Here is a 22,348-nt window from a genome sequence, read left to right as displayed (position 1 = left end):
CAGCTAAAGGACTGAGTTGCTGTTCGGTAGGGTTTCAGGTGCTACAGTTCTAGAATCTAGAAGAAGCCTGGATCTGGTTGCAAGCTTTCTTCAAAGGATTGTGAGTGGTGTCTGGAGGAACCTGGACCTGGGAACTTGTGCTAGCAAGTATACATTAGAACAAGGTAACCAGGTGCCAGTGTGTTTTGCAACCATGTTCCCCTCCGGTCTTCAGCTGTGAGGGAATAGACTGTTCGGTATTCCAGTATTCACATACAAAAACCCCCAATGGCTCAAAGGCCTGTCTTGGGAGTGGTATATCTGCTTATGCCAAAACCCCCAATATATATGATAAAGGGGGAGGTGCATCCAAACAAAACACTACAAAGAAAGACCCCCACAAAAGGCTTATGTTCATCACCATGGGCAATATATAGAATAGTATGCCCATGTACTATATTGGCAAAACTAAAAGAGAACTTAGACGTAGAATAGGTGAACATCTAGCCAGCATCACTAGTAAAGATGATGAGTCTCCAATAGCTATTCACTTAGAACACTATCATAACTCATCCTTAAAAGGTATAAAATGTGCAGCCATCTTCCAGTTGTCATTGTCAGAAAGGAGAGGTGATAAGGACAAGATCTTGTTACAAAAGGAGGCAAGATGGATCTTTTTATTAAATACAATGAGTTTATATGGACTGAATAATGACTTGTCCTTACAGCCATTCCTTTATAGAGAGATCATTTGCCTATCTATGTTAATGTGTTGCTGGTGAATGTGTGGAGTCAGAGATATGGATCAGAGGCACTTTAGGGTTCATATTCAGAGAATTTGGATATACCTATGATTGGAGGATTTCTTTTTCCCTTATGACTCCACATAGGGACCAACCAGCAGGGGGAGTCCACGTGTTGTATATAGTATATATTTGTCATTGATGGCTGCTTTAAGAGGCGTAATATTAGCGTGATGATGTAGATATATTAGAAAGACAGCCATCCAATCCATAGCTCCGCCCTGAAGAAGCCCTGAAGAAGCCCCAGTCAGTGGGAAGGATGAAACATGTAGGCAGAAGGGACCACATCCTCCTCCCACGTAGGATCCCCTGTTGAGAGGCTGGAGTGCATGCCGGCTCTCCTGATCCGCTGTGAGGACACTGTTAGTTGTGCTGGAAGTTGTGCTGCCCGATTTCAAGGACACTGGTATATTGGACTGGATTACGTATCCGGCTACCCACACAAGAACAGATGTTTTTGGACCCACATGGTGAGATTGTTCCTTTTACCTGCTGTATGAGTGGAGGACTTACCCTACAGCCAATGGATATAGAGTCATTCAGCTACCTGGATGTAGGCTGGACCTGTTGAGTACCAATCAAACGTCCTTTCTGGGAAAGCTCCAGTAATGGTGATGAGGACATAGGAGGATTTGAGCAACTATATGGAAGTGTGTTTATTTCCTTTAGGCATAATTATTGCCCTATTGTTATTCTCCGCAGGGGAAACACACTCTGTGGCCCAGACATACTTAGCTGGATATACCTTGGTTCCTATCACGTATCAGCACACATCACAGCAGGGTCTTCAGGGAGTTTACATCTGCACAGGAAGGGGGACCTGGAGAGTAGTGGGGGGCTGGCCTTTTGTTACCTGGGTCGCTCATCGGGAGGGGGAGAAAGGGGAGGGGAGTGAGGAGAGTAGGCTGGGTGGGACTCCTGAGGGGGTTGGCACAGGGAGGTATGTTTGTGGGGGTAGGCTGGATGGGGGTGGAGAGGATGTGGGGAGGGGATGGATGGGATACCTGCACTGATTTATGTAATGTTTTTATTGTTATGTCCAGAATAAATATATACTGTTTATAAGCCTTGAGGTGCTCTATCCTTTTGAGGGGGCTTTCATTCCAGTATTCACACTTACTTTGGTAGAAGATTGTCCTCTAACTTTTATTTGCTAATCGTCTTCGAAGTATCCCATGCCCAAAGCCCTATCATGTTTGAAGACAACCCTAGACTGTTTATGGGAGCCAGAGTGAATGGACTGTTGCTTGGGTGACTGATGGCCTCTGTACTGTTTGGGAAAGAACCGGTTAAATTCAGCGGCCCTTGCAGGCTTTTTTCATGAGCATCTGCATTTGGGAGATTATCTCTCACTTCTGTTGAGGAACGTAGTACAACAGGGTCATAGACAGCTATAAAAGGACTCTTTTAGTAGAGTGGGGAGGGATTAATGCTCTTGGGTTCTATTCCTGTCTGTGTGCCTATTTAGGAGGTTTTCACTGGAACAAGAATTACGGGGGAAATCATTCCAACAGGGACACATATAAAAAAAAAAATTTACAAGGGTTTTAATCCTTCAATAATATACTGAAACTACAGAAAAGATAATTTTGTCTGGTGTTAGGCTTTAAAACTGAAGATTTGGTTGTAGAAAAAAAAGGCATCTTATACTAAACCCCCCTGACGTTTCCACCAAGGTCATTACAAGGCACTTGCAAGTGGAAGAACACCCTGGGCCATACTGACAACACACTACAGAGATAATATCTTCCAAATGACATGGAAATATCTTAGAGCCTATTGTCAGGCAAAGTTAGAGTGAGCTATTCAGCTAGCTGCCTCTATAAGTACCACTAGTATAAGTGGTTGTAAAATAGGATAATAAATCAGAGGTAAGTCATAGACAATGCACTCTGAAAATTCATTCAATGTGTGCCCATACATGGTTTGAATGTAACACACAAATATGCCTATTCATGTAGACTGTCTATTTAATTTTGGGAACAATGACCCATATGTCCAGTTCAGCATCCAAGGAATTTGCTAATTAATCAACTGAACACATGACACCTGTTTTCAAGAATGTAGTGAATAATATTCATTTAGATGAAACATAGATAGATCGATAGATAGATCGATAGATAGACAGATAGATAGATAGATAAAAAGAAAAAAAGAATAGATAAGATAGGTTCAGAAACCTACCTATCTATCATAGAAATCTCAGGCCATCATCATACCATAATATACATAGTGAAAATTTCAAGTGCAATAATTAGTTCCTTTGAAAAAGGAATTTAACTAAAGAGCAAGGACTATACCACTGATTGAAATAAGCCTGTCTATAACATATATGGATAAATATGTTTCATTTTCTGAGTATTATTTGTACAAAAAAACTAAATTCCATCCAGAAAGATGTTGAAGAAATCTGCAACATATGACAACGTTTGTAGATCCAGAAAGATGTTGCAGAAATCTGCAACATATGACAACATGTATTATAGTTTGTTTCTCTGCTGGCAATATTTCCTATTCATTTATATCCTTTGATTCCAAAATAACAAAAATGTAGGAAATGGGTCACCAGGACAAGAAGGCACAGACACCAATGAAAACCTTACAGAGAACCTAGCCTTTTCCTACTGTACTAAAAATTGTTTTTGTTGCTGTGTCTACCCTGCTGGAGAAACTTCCAATCACTTCCCATCACAGAGACAGAATGCAAGGGGAGTAGACACATAAATAAATAAAAGCCTTCAAGAGATTCTACCGTTTCTATTCTCCAATTTTGGCTGTAGCTGGTCTATTCATATTTCTGATATGTTTCTGCTGCACCATGTACTTGTATACAACTGTATCCCGTTCTCTTTGTATTGCTTCCTTTGTGTGAAATCTCTGGTGTTCGTGACAGTCCCTCTGTTTTCCTATTAAAAAATTACCACACTAGGCACAAGAGCACAGCATGGCCAGTTCTCTAGCTGTGCTGGGAACTCAGCCTGCTCTCCACCAATAATCAGATTGTCCTGACACCCCTGACATCTTCACTGGAAAGATCAGTGTACCGCTGTTTCTCCTCCCCCAGCTCTTATGCAGTTGATAACAGAGGAAATGTGATCACTTTTAAAAAAAGGGGGGAAAGTGTTATCTTTTTTATCTATACACAAATGTTTTACCTTTCATTTCTATTTTGAACTAAATGGGTTGTTTTACAAGGTGGGGGTTTACATATCCTTTAAATTCAAGATGGTATAGAAGGGAGTGCTTTTTTCCAACATACCACTAACATTCTGTCCAGTAATTCTACAGAATGAAACTACCATCTGTTATTTCATAGCCTCCTTTTAACTACAATGGAAGCTTGCATAAAACACTATGCTGCACAGCAGTGTTATGCTGGCCACACACGGTCAGATTTTATTTCACATTAGACCTGACAGATTAACTACATTTACCACCAACTGTGTAGTTATAGGGACAGTTATAGGAAAGACTGAGTAAACTGTCACACTACAAATCTAAAAGCAAATCAGTGTGCGGCCTGTTTTATAGAAATGTCACAAGTCAATTGTTGTACCAGTCTGGGAACTTTTACATACTCTGCTACGAATGCTATAAGGAAATTTCTAGCATTATACACAGAGCACTATTTATAAAGCAGTGAATGTGACAATTACCAAACATTTGCTGCAGGTAACTCTTCCTAGTACATGTTTTTTTAATTAGTGAGAACCTTGTGTAAATATTTGGTGAATGTCACATTCACTGCATTATAAGTATGTACCAGGGGGGACTGACAACTCATGGGGCCCCCGGGCAATAGAAGATCATGGGGCCCCTGTGTCCTTGCCCAAACTCAAAAAAGTCTATGAAAAGGGTACCAGGGGCATCTCATTTGGCCCCCTACTGATCCCGGGCCCTCAGGCAATGCTGAGTTTCCAAATGGTCAGTCCGCCCCGAGTATGCACCATACTATACTTAAAGGCTCCATGCACACTGGGCTTACAAACCCCCCCAAAAAATGAGCATAAGCGTTTTTATACAGGAGTTTAAGTGAGTTTAAGAGCAATCAGTGTTTTTTTTTTCTGACAGAAAACTGCCCTCAAAAACACAAAACAGAAGGATTTTTTTCTACTTCATAATGCTGAGCTTAAAATATGCCTCTAAACACCCTAATGTGAACGGACACGTAGGAAAATACTGAGCTGCTTCTACAGGTAAAACACTAAGCCCCTCTATGAACAGCTTTGTTTTTAATCCAGTGTATATGGATCCTTATGGGATACAGTTGCAAGAAAAAGTATGTGAACCCCTTGGGATTACGTGGAGTTTTGCATGAATTGGGCATAAAATGTGCTCTGAACGTCATCTAAGTCACAACAATAGAAGAACACAGTCTGCTGAACATAATACTACACAAACATTAGATGTTGCCATGGTTTAATTGCACATAACATGTAAACATTCACAGTGCAGGGAGGAAAAAGTATGTGAACCTTTGGACTTAATAACTGCTTGACCCTCCTTTGGCAGCAAGAACCTCAACCAAACATTTCCTGTAATTGCAGATCAGACCTGCACAACGATCTGGAGTAATTTTGGACCACTCCTCTTCACAAAACTGTTTCAGTGTAGCAATATTCTTGGGATGTCTGGTGTGAATCGCTCTCTTAAGGTCATGCCACAGCATTTCAATGGGGTTGAGGTCAGGAATCTGACTGGGCCACTCCAGAAGGCGTATTCTGTACTCTTGCAGCCATTGTTTTGTTGAATTACTTGTATGCTTTGGGTCATTGTCCTGTTGCATCACCCATCCTCTGCGGAGCTTCAGTTGGCGGACAGATGGTCGTACGTTTTCCTGCAAAATGTCTTGATAAACTCTGGAATTCGTTTTCCCATCAATGACAACAATCCGTCCAGGCCCTGAGGCAGCAAAGCAGCCCCAAACCATAATGCTCCCTCCGCCATGTTTCACAGTGGGGATGAGGTTTTGATGTTGGTGTGCTGTGCCTTTTTTTCCCCACACATAGTGTTGTGTGTTCTTCCCAAACAACTCAATCTTGGTTTCATCTGTCCACAGTATATTCTGCCAGTAGTGCTGTGGAACATCCAGGTGCTCTTTTGCAAACTTTAAACATGCTGCAATCTTCTTTTTGGACAGCAATGGCTTCCTCCGTGGTGTCCTCCCATGTACTCCATTCTTGTTTAATGTTTTCCTTATTGTAGATGTGTCAACAAAAATGTTAGCATGTGCCAGAGATTTCTGTAGGTCTTTAGCTGACACTCTGGGATTCTTCTTTACCTCATGCAGCATTCTGCTCTGTGCTCTTGCAGTCATTTTTACAGGACGACCACGCCTAGGGAGAGTAGCAACAGTGCTAAACTTGCTCCATTTGTAGACAGTCTGTCTTACCGTGGACACATGAACATCAAGGCTTTTGGAGATACTTTTGAAACCCTTTCCAGCTTCATGCAAGTCAACAATTCTTGATGGTAGGTCTTCTGAGAGCTCTTTTCTGAGAGGCATGGTTCACATCACACAGTGCATCTTGAAACCAGTAAATCCAAAACAGGTGTGTGTTTTTTAAGGGCAGGACAGCTGTCAGCAACACATCCAATATCATCACACTGATTGGAGTCAAGGTTGGCTCACTCCTGGCTCCAATTAGCTCTGGGAAAAGTCATTAAGCTAGGGCCTCACATACTTTTTCCTCCCTGCACTGTGAATGTTTACATGTTATGTGCAATTAAACCATGGCAACATCTAATGTTTGTGTAGTATTATGTTCAGCAGACTGTGTTCTTCTATTGTTGTGACTTAGATGACATTCAGAGCACATTTTATGCCCAATTCATGCAAAACTCCAAGTAATCCCAAGGGGTTCACATACTTTTTCTTGCAACTGTATAGTGGCTCTTTATCCTGTTACCACATATAACACACATATATATCACAGCTGATGTTTCTGTGCTGAGAGCATGCTCACTGCACACTTGCAGAACAGCGTATGCGCTGTCAAAAACAGCTCTCAGTTACCACTAATGATCTGGTGGGCATGACTCCCAATCATGTGACCCCTGTGACAGTTAATCACACTGGTCACATGATCACTGTTCTAGGCGTTCAGAACATTTTTAAGGCCGGAGCAGGTATTAGGAAATATACAATCAAAGTGTATATTTTTAAAGAACCTCTATATCTCTTAAAAAATTAAGGGGCATATTTATAAAATAAAATAAATTGAAAACTTAAATATCCGCGCTAACGTGATAAATCATATGCAATAAAAAAACTCATATATACAATAAAATACTCATATATACAATCAAAAAAATATATGTTGCTGCTGTTCATAAAGTGAAAACACCTTAAATAATGTAAAAACATTAATACAGCACAAACAAATTATATTAAATGTGACAAAATCCAAAGTCCCAAACAAACAGTGCGTCAGTGCTTCAATCAGGGGCGGACTGACCATTTGGAGACTCGGCACTGTCAGAGGAAGACCCACCCACACTGACAATCATCGGAAAGGCTGTGTGTGAGTGTGGAGGAAGGCAGCTTGTGCGCACTGAGCGATCAACATGCATGAGGATCATGTCTAAGTACTGAGGAAGTGTATTGAATCTGGCGTCTGTTCATCTGAATCCTGGTTATGCCCAAGAACACACTTCACCAGTTTAAGCCTGTTTGAATCTTAAGCCATACAAGCTAGGAGTCCATCAAATTGGTTGAGTGTGGAGTGTATTAGAAGGTGATCGTGGAGCACTGTGGGGTGACACCACTTATAGAACACTTCTTGTTTGGACATAAAAGAACATTTTTTTTATTGAAGCACTGTTCGTTTGGGACTTTGGATTTTGTCTTAATTTTTGTCTGGATTTTGATTTAATATTTTTTTTTTGCTCTGTATTATTGATTATTCATATTTATAAAATAGTAAATATAATTTGTATACTTCTTTAGGGTTAGTGACACAAAAAGGGTCATTATGACAGCTAGGCAACTAGAATTTTCAGAATAATAAGTCAACAATAGCAGCTTCCATATTTCTTTCAGAGTAAGAATATTTTTAAATAGAACAGCAAGATCTGAAGCTGCACTCCAGACAAACATCTAAATTCACAGGTGTGAATTGTATTGTATATATGCTGTACATAATAAATATATATATATATACATATATATATATATATATATATATATATATATATATACATATACAGGTGAAACTCGAAAAATTAGAATATTGTGCAAAAGTTAATTTATTTCAGTAATGCAACTTAAACTAATATATGAGATAGACTCATTATATGCAAAGCAAGATAGTTCAAGCCATGATTTGTCATAATTGTGATGATTATGGCTTACAGCTCATGAAAACCCCAAATCCAGAATCTCAGAAAATTAGAATATTGTGAAAAGGTGCAATATTCTAGGCTCAAAGTGTCCCACTCTAATCAGTAATTAAGCCATAACACCTGCAAAGGGTTCCTGAGCCTTTAAATGGTCCCTCAGTCTGGTTCAGTAGGAATCACAATCATGGGAAAGACTGCTGACCTGACAGTTGTGCAGAAAACCATCATTGACACCCTCCATAAGGAGGGAAAGCCTCAAAAGGTAATTGCAAAAGAAGTTGGATCTTCCCAAAGTGCTGTATCAAAGCACATTAATAGAAAGTTATGTGGAAGGGAAAAGTGTGGAAGAAAAAGGTGCACAAGCAGCAGGGATGACCACAGCCTGAAGATGATTGTCAGGAAAAGGCCATTCAAAAGTGTTGGGGACTTTCACAAGGAGTGGACTGAGGCTGGAGTCAGTGCATTAAGAACCACCACACACAGACGGATCCTGGACATGGGCTTCAAATGTCGTATTCCTCTTGTCAAACCGCTCCTGAACAACAAACGTCAGAAGCGTCTTACCTGGGCTATAGAAAAACAGACCTGGTATGTTGCTCAGTGGTCGAAAAGGTCCTCTTTTCTGATGAGAGCAACTTTTGCATCTCATTTGGAAACCAAGGACCCAGAGTATGGAGAAAGAATGCAGAGGTACACACTGCAAGATGCTTGAAGTCCAGTGTGAAGTTTCCACAGTCTTTGTTGATTTGGGGAGCCATGTCATCTGCTGGTGTTGGTCCACTGTGCTTCATTAAGTCCAGGGTCAACGCAGCCATCTACCAGGAGATTTTGGAGCACTTCATGCTTCCCTCCACAGATGAGCTTTATGGGGATGCGGACCTGAACCCCATAAAGAATCTATAGGGCATTACCAAGAGAAAGATGAGAGACATGAGACCAAACAGTGCAGAAGAGCTGAAGGTTGCTATTGAAGCATCCTGGTCTTCCATAACACCTCAGCAGTGCCACAGGCTGATAGCTTCCATGCCACACCGCATTGAGGCAGCAATTGCTGCAAAAGGGGCCCAAACCAAGTACTGAGTACATATGCATGCTTATACTTTTCAGAGGTCCGATATTGTTCTATGTACAATTCTTGTTTTATTGATTGCATGTAATATTCTAATTTTCTGAGATTGTGGATTTGGGATTTTCATGAGCTGTAAGCCATAATCATCACAATTATGACAAATCACGGCTTGAACTATCTTGCTTTGCATGTAATGAGTCTATCTCATATATTAGTTTCACCTTTTAAGTTGCATTACAGAAATAAATGAACTTTTGTACGATATTCTAATTTTTCTAGTTTCACCTGTATGTGTAATTTTGTCCTTTAGGCAGCCCCAAGATTTACACATACCTGTCAGACAGCAGAACCACGTTGGTAACTCAATTTTCTCTACTACAGCCAAGCAATGCAGCTTGGCCACCTTCCTGCTCTCAGCCTGAAATCTGACAGAAACAGCAGCAAAAGGCTAATATGGACATTTTTCTCCTCTTGTCTACATGCTGTTTGTCAGGACATGTGTACATGAGTACTGGTTGGTTAAAAAAAAGTACTAATGCTAAGGCTCCATGTACACTGGAGCAGCAAAAATGTGTATAAATGCTGTACTGAGTTTAGCTGCATTTTTATTCATTCTGTTGGCCAGAGCACTTGCCATTGAAATGAATAAACATGTTTGCACATATTTTTGCCACATTTGGCTTTTTTGACCAAAATGTTCCTCTCCTGAACATGATTCTTCTGTTTAGGGACGTTTACCTGCCCCTAAACTCTGATGTTGCTAAACTTTAATAAAAGCCTATGTGTGAGTTGAGTTCAGGGCAGTGGCGGACTGACCATTTGGAAACTCGGGCACTGCTCGAGGGCCCGGGGTCAGTAGGGGGCCCCATGAGATGTCCCTGGTACCTTTTTCATAGGCTTTTTTGAGTTTGGGCAAGGACACAGGGGCCCCATGATCCCCTATTGCCCGGGGGCCCCATGAGTTGTCAGTCCGCCCCTGGTTCAGGGGCTTTGGCAAAAAAATGCCAAAAGCTCCTAAACTCAGGTTTAGGAGCAGCAGTGTACATGAGACCTTGAGGCCTTAAGTAAGCTAAACATGGACTGAAATTCAGCCAGTACAGCAGGGACTGACTGAATATCAATGCATGTATGGCACTGTGGTTGTACAGAAGGTGATTTACTAATTAACTTTTTATTACTTTTTATTTACACAGTATATTGTACATTTACATCAGTCCCTAACCCTCACATCAGTCCATAACTTTACAACTGGACTGTCAGATGCTTCCTGCTCGATCAGTGCCACAGACAATAGTCTGCAGTGCTGATCATTGTAGTCTGAGGATGGGAAAGTCTCCCCACTGTCAGGACACAGTGACTCAGTGGGGAGAATTCCCCCATCCACCTCAAATGTGTGGGTGGGAGAATTGGGTCAGTTTGACTAATATATGGGCTGCTTTACTCTTCCAGTCTGAGTTGTATAGGGCTTAGAAGCAAAACACCTTCGGGTACCTATGTTAGTTGCATTTTAAAGTGATAGTAAAGCTTTGTTTTGTTTGTTTTTTTTAAAAATAATAAACATATTATACTTACCTGCTCTGTGCAGTGGCTTTGCACAGGGCAGCCCCAATCCTCCTCTTCTGGGGTTCCCCACCGGTGCTCCTGGCTCCTCCTCTTCCGCAAATGCCCTCATAGGAAGACGCTTAATATGGGGGCACTTGTGTGGTCTCAATCTTGAGCCACCCTGCCTGCGTCTATAGACACTGCACCGCACCTGACCACCATACCCATGTTCCTGTGCAATTCACATGTGGCAGTAGGTGGTGCGATTTCAGCCCATTCATTTTGAATGGGCTAAAATTGCACCACACCAAAAGTAGTGCATGCATATTGAAATGCACTGCAACCCAGATGGCATTGCGGGCCAGTGTGGGCAAATGCAATTAGTTTGCGACCTGAGTTTGGGGTGTCATTAACTTATTAGTGACACCCGCTGCAGATTGCAAGTGGAGAGCATTTTGAATGCAGTGTGAACCACATGGAAACTCATAGCACGTTTATGTGTGATTCATGTGTGGGCATAGTGTAAACCAGCCCTAAAGGTAAAGGAGACACTTTTGACAGATTAAGGAGACATTCTCACCTTGTCTATGATAGGTATTATGACAGTGTCTCTGCAAAGTGCCTATCTTATACCTATCTTACCAGAAATCCACCACTCCTTCCTCCTTCACAACTTGCACTAAAATGACTGATGTCAGCAATCTGGAGGAGTGGTGATGTCACCTTTCAGGCATGTGACAGTACTTAGACCTGGCTCCTAGACCCAAGTACCCTCACAGTGGGAGAAAGTCACATGGCCATCGATATTAGGACATGCTGGGTATTGTTAATGGCAGGGGAGCACTGGTAAGAATTTAAATATGAGTATAAGGGAGTTTGGTTGGGGCCTGTTGCAGAGACATTGTCACTTTGCACTTCATGATTAAATTGATGGTGTCTCTTTATTATTAGCAATGTGAGGTATGAATCAAAATTTTTCACATTAAAATATATTATTTAGGGTATAAGACTTAGACCAAAAAAAAAGAGAAAGACAGTTCTGGTCCAACCCATATTTATGTATATGGCTATGCGTTGAAAGCGCTGTAGAGCAATAATGTTTATATTTCACAGCACTGTTATAGCTCCCCTCTAGAAAGCCAAGGGGAGCTAGTTAATTTTTTTTTCTATTTAGAGAAGCTGAGTAGCAGCCTGGGCAATTGTGAGCAGGGTCAGTTTTCGGCCAGGGCTGAGAGGCTCTGCAACTCAGTTCCCTGATACCTCCCCCTACTCTAGAAACTTGGAGAAGATTCTAGAAGCAGTGGGTGAGTGTGAGGAGGAGCTGGCCTGCATGCTTAGAGGACTCTGGCCAATCCCCAAGTAGGAGGCTTGGCATGGGGCCAGGGCAGCCTTTAAGTGCGGCTGAGCCTGCTCAGCAGCCTGAGAATTTGGGTGGAAGATGTGAGGAAGGCTGAGAAGCAGGAGCCTGGGAGGGGGCCCAGTGGGAATAGGCCTACCTACAGGAGGGACCTGGAAAGGGGCATCACTCAGCCTCATCGGTCCCCAGAGGGAGGACCACCTGTGAAGGAGCCAGCCCAGCAGAAGACCTGAAGGCAGCCACCAACCCAACCAGCTCACAGGCAAAGCCTGAATGAGTAATCCTATACCACCTGGGCCAGACAAGGGGAGAGGGCATTCTGGTGGGAAACCTGATTAGTGCCTTACCCGGGACTATTCAACTTAAAGTGGCAGTCACTGGACCCCCTTGTCCAGGGTTTCCACAAGACAGCTGGGTAAAGGAGAGAATTTATTTTATTTAGATAATATTTATTATAATTTATTTATTTCTGGGGTGGTACACCAGGAGAGGTTGGAGAGTTCTTCTAAAACAAAAATTCTTATTTTGGACATGTACATAATTGCCAGGAAGTTGTCCTTAGTTTGTTGTTCCTTGGGCATCCCATACACCCCTTTCCCCATCCAAGATCAATATCCCTAAAAAAACAAGCTCAAGAACTGTTTACTGAATCTAGAATGCAGGCCCGTGAAAAATGTGTGTTGCCTGGCTCTGCAGGACTATGGTGGGACCTACAGTGACTTCAAAAAGTAGAAAAGTATTCATACTCCTTGAAATTTTCCACATTTTGTCATGTTACAACCAAAAACGTAAATTAATTTTATTGGGATTTTATGTGATAGACCAACACAAAGTGGCACATAATTGTAAAGTGGAAGGAAAATGATACATGGTTTTCAAAATATTTTGCAAATAAATATCTGAAAAGTGTGGCATGCATTTGTATTCAGCCCCCCTGAGTCAATACTTTGTAGAATCACCTTTTGCTGCCATCACAGCTGAAAGTCTTGTTTCTGCCAGCTTTGCACATCTAGAGGGTGAAATTATTGCCCATTCTTCTTTGCAAAATAGCTCAAGCTCTGTCAGATTGGATGGAGAGCGTCTGTGAACAGCAATTTTCAAGTCTTGCCACAGATTCTTAATTGGATTTATGTCTGGACTTTGACTGGGCCATTCTAATACACAAATATGCTTTGATCTAAGCTATTACATCGTAGTTCTGGCTGTATGTTTAGGGTCATTGTCCTGCTGGAAGGTGAACCTCAGCTCCAGTCTCGAGTCTGTGCGTTCCTATGTGATTCACACAGTATGCAAAACGCACTCCGTTTGCATTTTTCAGCAACTCCTTACGGGGTGGTGCTACACTGTGTTCTCACTATCATGGTTGTGCCTCCATAAAAAATGACTATAGGCTTCAGAAATGTTTGCTGTTTTATTAAACAGAAATGCCTGAGGCTGAGGTGACTAAAATCTTAGACCAGTCCACAGGAACTATCATATACATCAGCTCTTTCATCTAACACCAAAACTGCAAGACTATTAGTCTGGGTATACATGGCAACTGTACCTTACTGCACAGCAAGAGAGATTCTCTAAAATACGATAGATTTTTGGTACATACTGTATAGAATGTCACAAATGTAGAAAATCTCATTTCAAATATTCCTATACGGAAGTCATGAAAATGATGCCAAGCAATATATGGAATCTGTGCATAATAAAGTGATCTAGTTACAAGATGCATGTCTAACACCCAATAATCAATGAGGCTGTCACATACATTTACCTTCTCAGTCTGACCCTTAGTGATAGATGAATTTGATATGGAGATTCTGGGAACAGGGGGAGCTAGGATCAATATTTTTTCATTAAGATTCATGTTTATTTCCTCATTAGAAATGTGTCACATTAGTTGAAGGCAATATAATCCAATAATATTAAAACAATTAATAAAAATGTCTAAACTTCGAAGTGATGAAAAGATAACCATGGTGCACCTCCTTTTACAACATGTTTAGGGTGCTAATTAGATCTACCTAACAATTTCTAGTCTTGGTTTTGATAACTTTATAACAATGTATATGTGTATGTTACAATTTCATAAACCGTGGCACTGTTACACATTTATTTTGCAGGAATTGCTATTATTTATGACTATAGCCAAGGTTTGATATCATGTTCAGTCAGCCCAGTTGCCAGGACCACATATAAGACATATTACTCTTTGAAGGCGGATAGGTTGATTATTCTGCTCTGTGCAATATTGGATTTCCATGAAATAGAAGATCCTTCTGTATGTCCATCTTGGTTTTTCACACAATAATTATTATTATTATACAGGATTTATATAGCGCACACAGTTTGCACAGCGCTTTACAAAATGAAGGTTACAATACAATTTGGTACAAGAGGAAACAGAGAGCCCTGCTCATTAGGGCTTACATTCTAGGAGGAAGGGTTGAGTGATACAAAAGGTAATAGCTGTGGGGGGATGAGCTGATGGAGGAAATAAATGGTGGTTTACTAGGTAGAAGCAGGATAGGCTTCTTTAAAGAGAAAGTGTTTCAGGGATCATCTAAAGGTGGATAGATTAGGAGCTAGCTGGACAGATTGGGGTAGGGAATTCCATAGGATGGGAGAAGCTTGGGAGAAGTCCTGGAGGCAAGCAAGGGAGGAGGTGACACGTAAACTAGAGAGCAGAAGGTCTTGGGAGGATGGAAGAGAGCAGTTTGATTGATATTTGGAGACCAGGTTGGTGATGTAGCCGGGGGCAGAGTTGTGAATGGCTTTGTAAGTTGTTGTTAGTATTTTTAATTTTATTCATTGTGTGAATGGAAGCCAGTGGAGGGATTGGCAGAGAGCGGCAGCAGACACTGAACGGTTGGTAAGAAAGGTGGATGAGCCTGGCATCAGTATTCATGATGGACTGGAGGGGGGATAGCCTATGTAAAGGTAAGCCAATGAGGAGGGAGTTGCAGTAGTCGAGGCGAGAGATAATTAGTACTGAAATTAGGCTAATGTCAGCTGAAAGAAAAGTAGACACAATTACACAATTAAAGTGGTATTAAACATAAAGTGGTTCTGCATTCTATACCTGGGTGCAGCTCTCCCCTCATCCCCCCTAATACTTACCTGAGCCCCATCTTGATCCAGCGATGTGAATAAGAGATGTGGGTCTCCTGGGTTACTTTCTCCTCATTGGCTCACACAGAAGCCTGCTCGAGTGCCCCCCCTTAGCAAAAGGCTTGCTATTGGGGGCACTCAGAAGGGGGGGGCAGGACCACCAGCGGGGGATCCAAAAAGAAGATGGGATGCTCAACCGTTGAACAGAGCAGGTAAGGATAGCATGTTTGTTATTTTACAAAATACAACATTTAGAATCAATTTGAATTCATAAATGTAATATATTGTAGCCTACCCATCATTAGATGTGGTGGGAGCACTAGTTTTCCTTTTTGCCCTCTGTTTTCACCTGGTGATCTGGCCAGAAACACACTTCCTGTATTAGAGTGTCCCCACTCTGGATGAAGGAGAATAGGGGCACTTTTGGACAGCAGCATTGTCAGTCTGGGGGGAAGGGAGTGTTAGATGTACGAGCAGATTTAGATACACCAACATATTGAAGTCATGGAAAGAAAAAGTAAAAAAAAAGAAAACAAATGCATATAATAAATATTTGCTTTTGGGTTTAATACTGCTTTAAGTCATAGTTGTTTCCAAAAGCAAATAAATGCAATCTAGCATGAAATAGTTACTAACTGGACTCTTTTATCCAATGATGATACCCTAGTGGACTCAGATTATACCAGTTGTTAGTGCATGTTTCAGATGCGCAAGCAATCTAAGGCCTCATGTACACCGCAGCTTCTAAACAGTTGGGTTTTTTTTTCTGAAGCCCTGAACTCTCTTCTATGTTGTCCTATGTGTCCATGTACACATAGTCATTTAGAGGAGTTTACAGGCAGCTGAGTTTACTGGCATTTCTCTGAAAGCACAAAACCTGCATTCAGGACAAGAGTTTACCAGCATTTAAAACGCCAAATGCACAGAAATTTGCATAAACGTATCTAAGTGTGCCTAAAGCTATGTACTCCGATTGGTTACACTTTAAAAACTGTGACCAGTGAGCACCATAAATATCCTATAAAATTAACAATCTATTTTATTTGTAATAATCCAATAAAAAAAGAGGGCCAAAGCATCCCTTTACTAACATAACCAATGAGTTCACCAGTAAATATGCACTGAAAAATGAGAGATCAACAACTTGATTGTACAAAATTCATTTACAAATTAAAATTGCTTATACAGCATAATAGTCCTAAACCTATTAAAGACCAGAAATTGGAAATCACATATACATACGATGAACAGATCACACATGTCATCTTCTGGGTAATAAATGTAAAGGGTAGAAAAGGCTCTATATAAGAAAACCAGAATTACAGCAAAACCTTACTTAGAAATTGGCACCACAAATAAGGTGCATGGTGTAAAACACGTGCACGTCTTTTTCCAGGCCTGTTCATGTTACATCCATAGTCATTTTCTGTAATGTGATTGCTGATAATTGACTAGAGAATTGGTCCCAGTGCAGAAATTATAACAGTAACTACAGTACATGTTTTCAATTTTCACAAATAGGATGTATGATATCCCATAAATCACTACCCTGCAGTGGATCACTCAATAAATTACAACACTAAGACAAATTGTAATCCTGAAACAAAGTTTAATTTAAAAAAATATATAGCACAGAACAAGATAAATATTTGCTTTATACTCCATGGTAGCTGTGCTCATGAGTAAGCACCAAAAGTAAATGCTAACCCTCCAAGTTGGTAGTGAGCAGACTAGACCCACCCCCCTCCATTCAACTCTAACCTTCCTATTGTTTGTGCCCTAGAAAGTGAGCACAGAGCATTTTCCTTTTAATAAACACACAGCAGATGGAACCAAGGCTGACCATACACATGATTGTTTTGTACTGTTTGGCCAAGATTTAAGAAACGTGAGAATTGTAAGGATTCTAGGTACCAACACAATCACTAATGACTGAAAAGAATGGGAGCCTTCAGTGGAAAGAATTTACAGCTAGTTTGCAAATTATTCTCAGCAGAGGATTATGGTCAGTTCATCCTATCACTACATGCAATCATTTAGATTAAATTTCCATTGCCATTTAATTAAGAAACAATTGTAAATAACAATTGATCATCCCTAAAGTGCAAAATTTATTCAAATAATATAAATATGAGTTGCTATAGTTTGTATACCTGGTATTCCAAAAATGCTGGCACTGTCAAGTTTTAAGAATTGTCCACTAGCATAATATTCACATATGGGATAAAAATGCTTTCAACTGAACGTACATACTACTTTTTAGTAAAATGTATAAAAATTGATGCTCAATGTGGTTTCTTAAAAATGTTGACAGTCAAATTTCAAGAAATGTCCACTAGCGTAATATTCACAAATGGGATAAAATGCTTTCAATTGAACGTACATACTACTTTTTAGTAAAATGTATAAAATTGATGCTTAACATGGTTTCTTAAAAATGTTGACACTGTCAAATTTTAAGAATTGCTCACTAGCGTATTATTCTCAAATGGGATAAAGTGCTTTCAATTGAACGTACATATTACTTTTTTAGTAAAATGTATTAAAATTGATGCTTAACATGGTTTCTTATTAGCACATTATTATTAATATAATAAAGTGCTTTGCAAAGTATTGTTCACTCATTCCACAAATAAGCTTACAAACCAACGTGCCTTGCACAATCACGCATGCACACAGAGACAGCATGTTCAGTAGCCAAACAATTTATTATTTGCTGCAGAAATAAACGCATTTTTAAGATTCTGGAAAATCCAGCCCGTAATTCATATATGATCACACGTTCCTAAATATCCCATCCATCCCCCTGTCATTAAAAAACACAATTTCCCTGTGCAGATTGCATACCATCCCCTGGGAATGGGATCACCAATGATAATATGAAAGCAACACCAGCCCCCCAGTTTATTTCACAAGCTTGCAGACACTTTGTGGTAGTATTAAAATAATAAGTCATCATGTCCACGCGTGACCTCAACATCACCCCTTCTTTTTTTTGATTTTCCAGTCCAGCAATTAAACAGAAAAAAAAAAATTCCTCCCTTTGATAAATTTGACGCTTTGTTTTCAAATTACACAGCGATTTTCACGCATCATCCTTACTACTTTCCAAACTGACAGCACAATGGGAATGGCTGGTATAACCTGCATATTCCAGATTCCAAAGATCTCAGTCCAATAAGATAGAGAAAAAAAAAAAAAAAGCTATGTATGCAAATTGAGAACCTATTAATGCCAAGCAGAATGAGCTGGTGTTTGACAGTACATAAATCTTAGCTGGTCTCCAAGGCTGCAGCATCCTGCATAATTTGTCATGGCAATAAAAGGAAATGCATGGGAACACCATTTCAGGTACATATGTCCATGTTGTGTATAAACCTTTGCCATGTAGAACAGGGCTGATCCCATTTCATTCAGCACATCTCCTCTCCATACTGTGGTGTAACCAAATCACAGCAGGATTTTGTCGTTCACCTGATCTGGTGGCAGCATACAAGCATTGTTTTCATGTCACGCCACTTCATTGTGCCTCTTACCTTTTTGCGTTCTTTTCTTTTCAGCCGGTCTGTCCAGCTAGGAGTCCCAGTATCCCGTCCAACTTACGAGTGACAAAATCCCAAATGATGGCATTTCTGATTGCTGCTCTGGGCTACAATATCCTTGTTTACTAGGTGCTGGTGCTGATGTTGCTGACTTGTAATCCTGGTTGTGTGCATCAATCATGCATCCCTCTGTCTATCTCTTTATCTGTGTTTCCCAAATACTGGAGATGCTGGGTTTTTTTTTTCCAGGCTTCCCCTATTTGTATTAATGGATGGAATTAGAAAGCTACTTGCTGAGGAGAGGAGGAGGAGGAGGAGGAGGGGGAGTAACAAATACAAAAGAGCATGCGCAAGGCAGGTCATTAGTGTCTCTCTTTGAGACGCACAAACACATCCAGTGGGTAAAGGAAAAAATAGCAGTGGAATACAGAATAAGATTGTGTGTCTGGGTGTCACATTGTAAGAGGTATAAAGCTACAATTTCTCTCTAGATTAGCAAAATAAATAAAATATAAATAAATAAAAATAGATATAGACATAAAATACCATAATTGAATTAGGTACTCTTTAGAGTAAAGTTGTAGATGAATAGCTGAAATGATCGACAGATCTAACAACATATAATGGGGTTGATTTACTAAAGGCAAATAGACTGAGCACTCTTCAAGTACAGTTGCTGCAGAGCTTAGTAAATGAGATGAAGCTCTGCTGACTTCCATCATCCAATCAAGTGCAAGCAAAAATGCTGTTTTTTTTATTTTCCTTACATGTGATTGGGTATACTTTGTAATGTGAAGCTTCACCCCATTTACTAAGCCCTGGTGCAGCTGCACTTGCAAAGTGCACATTCTATTTGCCTTTAGTAAACCATAGTACGTATAAATGCACATGCTCACAGGCAGGGGACGGACTGACAACTCATGGGGTCCCTGGGCAATAGGGGATCATGGGGTCCCTGTGTCCTTGCCCAAACTCAAAAAAGCCTATGAAAAAGGTACCAGGGGCGTCTCATGGGGCAGCCTACTGACCCCGGGCCCTCGGGCAGTGCCCCAGTTTCCAAATGGTCAGTCCGCCCCTGATCACAGCGGGGGGTTATTTACTGAAACTGGTTCACTCAGAATCTCATGCACCTCTGCATAGAAACCAATCAGCTTCCAGGTTTTATTGCTAAAGCTTAATTGAGCAAGCTGATGTTTGAAGCTGATTGGCTTCCATGCCCAGATGCACCAGATTCTGAGTGAGCCATCTTTAGTAAATAAACCTGAGACTCCCTCTCTCTCATTAAGTAGGGATACTCTTGCTATATCAAGGTCAGGGGCGGACTGACAACTCATGGGGCCCTCGGGCAATAGGGGATCATGGGGCCCCTGTGTCCTTGCCCAAACTCAAAACAGCCTATGAAAAGGGTACCAGGGGCATCTCATGGGGCCCCTTATTGACCCCGGGCCCTCGGGCAGTGCCCGAGTTTCCAAATGGTCAGTCCGCCCCTGATCAAGGTATAAGTTTCTTAGGCTGCATTCATACTAGCCCCCTACATTAGGTTTATTTCAACCTTTTAGGCTCTGTTCACACCTATGCAGTTTGCTTTTTGTCAGTTTTGAATTTTTATTATTATAGATACTTCTATAGTGCCTTCATTTTACACAGCGCTTTACACATATATTATACATTCACATCAGTCCCTAACTCTCAAGGGGTGTGCAATCTAAGGTCCCTGACTCACATTCATACATACACATACTAGGGCCAATTTAGACAGAAGCCAATTAACCTACCAACATGTCTTTGGAGTGTTGGAGGAAACCGGAGTACCCAGAGGAAACCCACGCAGGCACAGGGAGAACATGCAAACTCCAGGCAGGTGGTGCCATGGCTGGGATTCAAACCAACAACCCTAGTACTGCCAGGCGGAAGTGCTAACCATTTAGCCACACGTTTTTTAAGTACTTTTACCATGTTTTGTTCAGCTCTTTTATTTTTGTTAAAGTGTAATTTGTTTTGTTGCTGGGCAGAATTAAAATGCAAAACGTGGCAAAAGCGTGGCAAAAACACACTACTATGCATTTCAGCAGCTTCTCCATTGAACTCTATAGTAGCAAAAATGCTGCTTTTTGCTTTTAAAAAGTCTGACCATTTCCAAAAACACAGCAACTCAAAAAAGCATAGATGTGAACATGTTTTATAGGAAACCATGTTAAATGGACTGTAGTGCTTTTCTGCAAAAAACAAAAAGCACTAAAAACACATGGGTGTGAACCGAGCCTAACTGTTTTTGTGTCTTTTGCGCATATGGTGTAAAACATTTAGACCTGAAACCACCCAAACATTATTTATTTTGTAAAAATAGAGACCTTTGAGAACAAAATAATGGTAGTTCCAAATTTTTATGCTACACAATATTAACTCAACAGTTTATAAAGTGCAAATTTTCAGTAAAAAATACATTAGTGTTAATTTTAGGGCACAGAAACACAGGTTCCACCGATTAAATAGATAGCAAACATGTCAACCTTAAAAATCGCATGCTCCTATAAAACAAGGACAAACCTAGGTACCCAAATTTTTCCATAGGTGACACTTTAAAAGCCTCATTGGGTCATTGGTTTATAGTTAATTATGAATAATGGCCCCAGAATTACAGTATTGTTCTCACAGTGGCATGCACAGGCATATGTAACATATGGAGTGCATTTGATGTTTTCATACATAAGCACCCCGACACTATGTGCTTATGTTCATATGTACATAGGGGGAGATGAGCATGCTCAATTTTTTTTCTTTTTCTGGGGGGGGGGGGGGGGGGAGGGGGGTTAAGTGCTTAGGTGTTTAAATATTTAAATATAAAAAAAGTGCTTGGGTGTAACTTTAATTTGTACTCTTCTTTCACTTAAAGTGGTTCTAGAAGCAGAAGGTTTTTTAATCTAATGCATTCTCTGCCAGGGGCGGACTGACAACTCATGGGGCCCCCGGGCAATAGGGGATCATGGGGCCCCTGTGTCCTTGCCCAAACTCAAAAAATCCTATGAAAAAGGTACCAGGGGCGTCTCATGGGGCCCCCTACTGACCCCGGGCCCTCGGACAGTGCCCGAGTTTCCAAATGGTCAGTCCGCCCCTGTTCTCTGCATTAAGGTAAAAAACCTTCTGCATGCAGCCCCTCCCAGCCCACTTTATACTTAACTGAGCCTGATTTCAATCCAGTGATGTGCATGGGAGAAGTGGCTCTTTTTGCTCTCTCTCTGCCCATTGGCTTAGAGACAGTAGAGGGAGCCATTGGGAGCCTCCATTGCACAGAGCAGGTAAGTAGGACATGTTTATTTATTTATTTTTTAAATGATGTTTCACCCGCTTTCCACTGATGCTAATGGAGAACGGATCACACTCCATTAGCTTCTTCCCTGGCCATAAAGGTAGGGGAATGGGACAGCAGAACCCAGTAGTGATGTAATACACATTGCTTCCATGCTCATTCTAGCTAGGTAAGATTAGAAAACAGCTGCTTGTTGGTCACCCTCATCTCTACCAAGTGGCACCTGGGGCACCCAGGCCTGCAAGTGGGATAGCATAGCCCAAAAAACATGGTGGTGGGGGGAAGTGCGTATGGAGAGGCACACTA

The 22,348-nt window shown here is 40.9% G+C and overlaps 1 protein-coding gene across 2 annotated transcripts in view; it reads right to left on the bottom strand.

The window, feature by feature from the left end:
• The window catches only part of PLPPR1 (phospholipid phosphatase related 1), a 241,855-nt gene extending 222,795 nt beyond the window's left edge, over positions 1-19,060 (bottom strand). Inside the window, exon 1 of one of the 2 annotated variants that reach the window (XM_089674666.1) lies at positions 18,730-19,060. The gene's annotated coding sequence lies outside the window, so the exon portion shown is untranslated. The remainder of the gene's footprint in view (positions 1-18,729) is intronic. The other variant, XM_089674675.1, reaches the window with a different exon arrangement.
• Between the last annotated feature and the right edge of the window lie 3,288 nt (positions 19,061-22,348).

Source organism: Staurois parvus, unplaced genomic scaffold (assembly GCF_062004578.1).
Source record: "Staurois parvus isolate SC_StPar_1 unplaced genomic scaffold, SC_StPar_1.0 ptg000012l, whole genome shotgun sequence".
Lineage (NCBI taxonomy): Eukaryota > Metazoa > Chordata > Amphibia > Anura > Ranidae > Staurois > Staurois parvus.
This window is presented reverse-complemented; position numbering and strand designations above follow the sequence as displayed.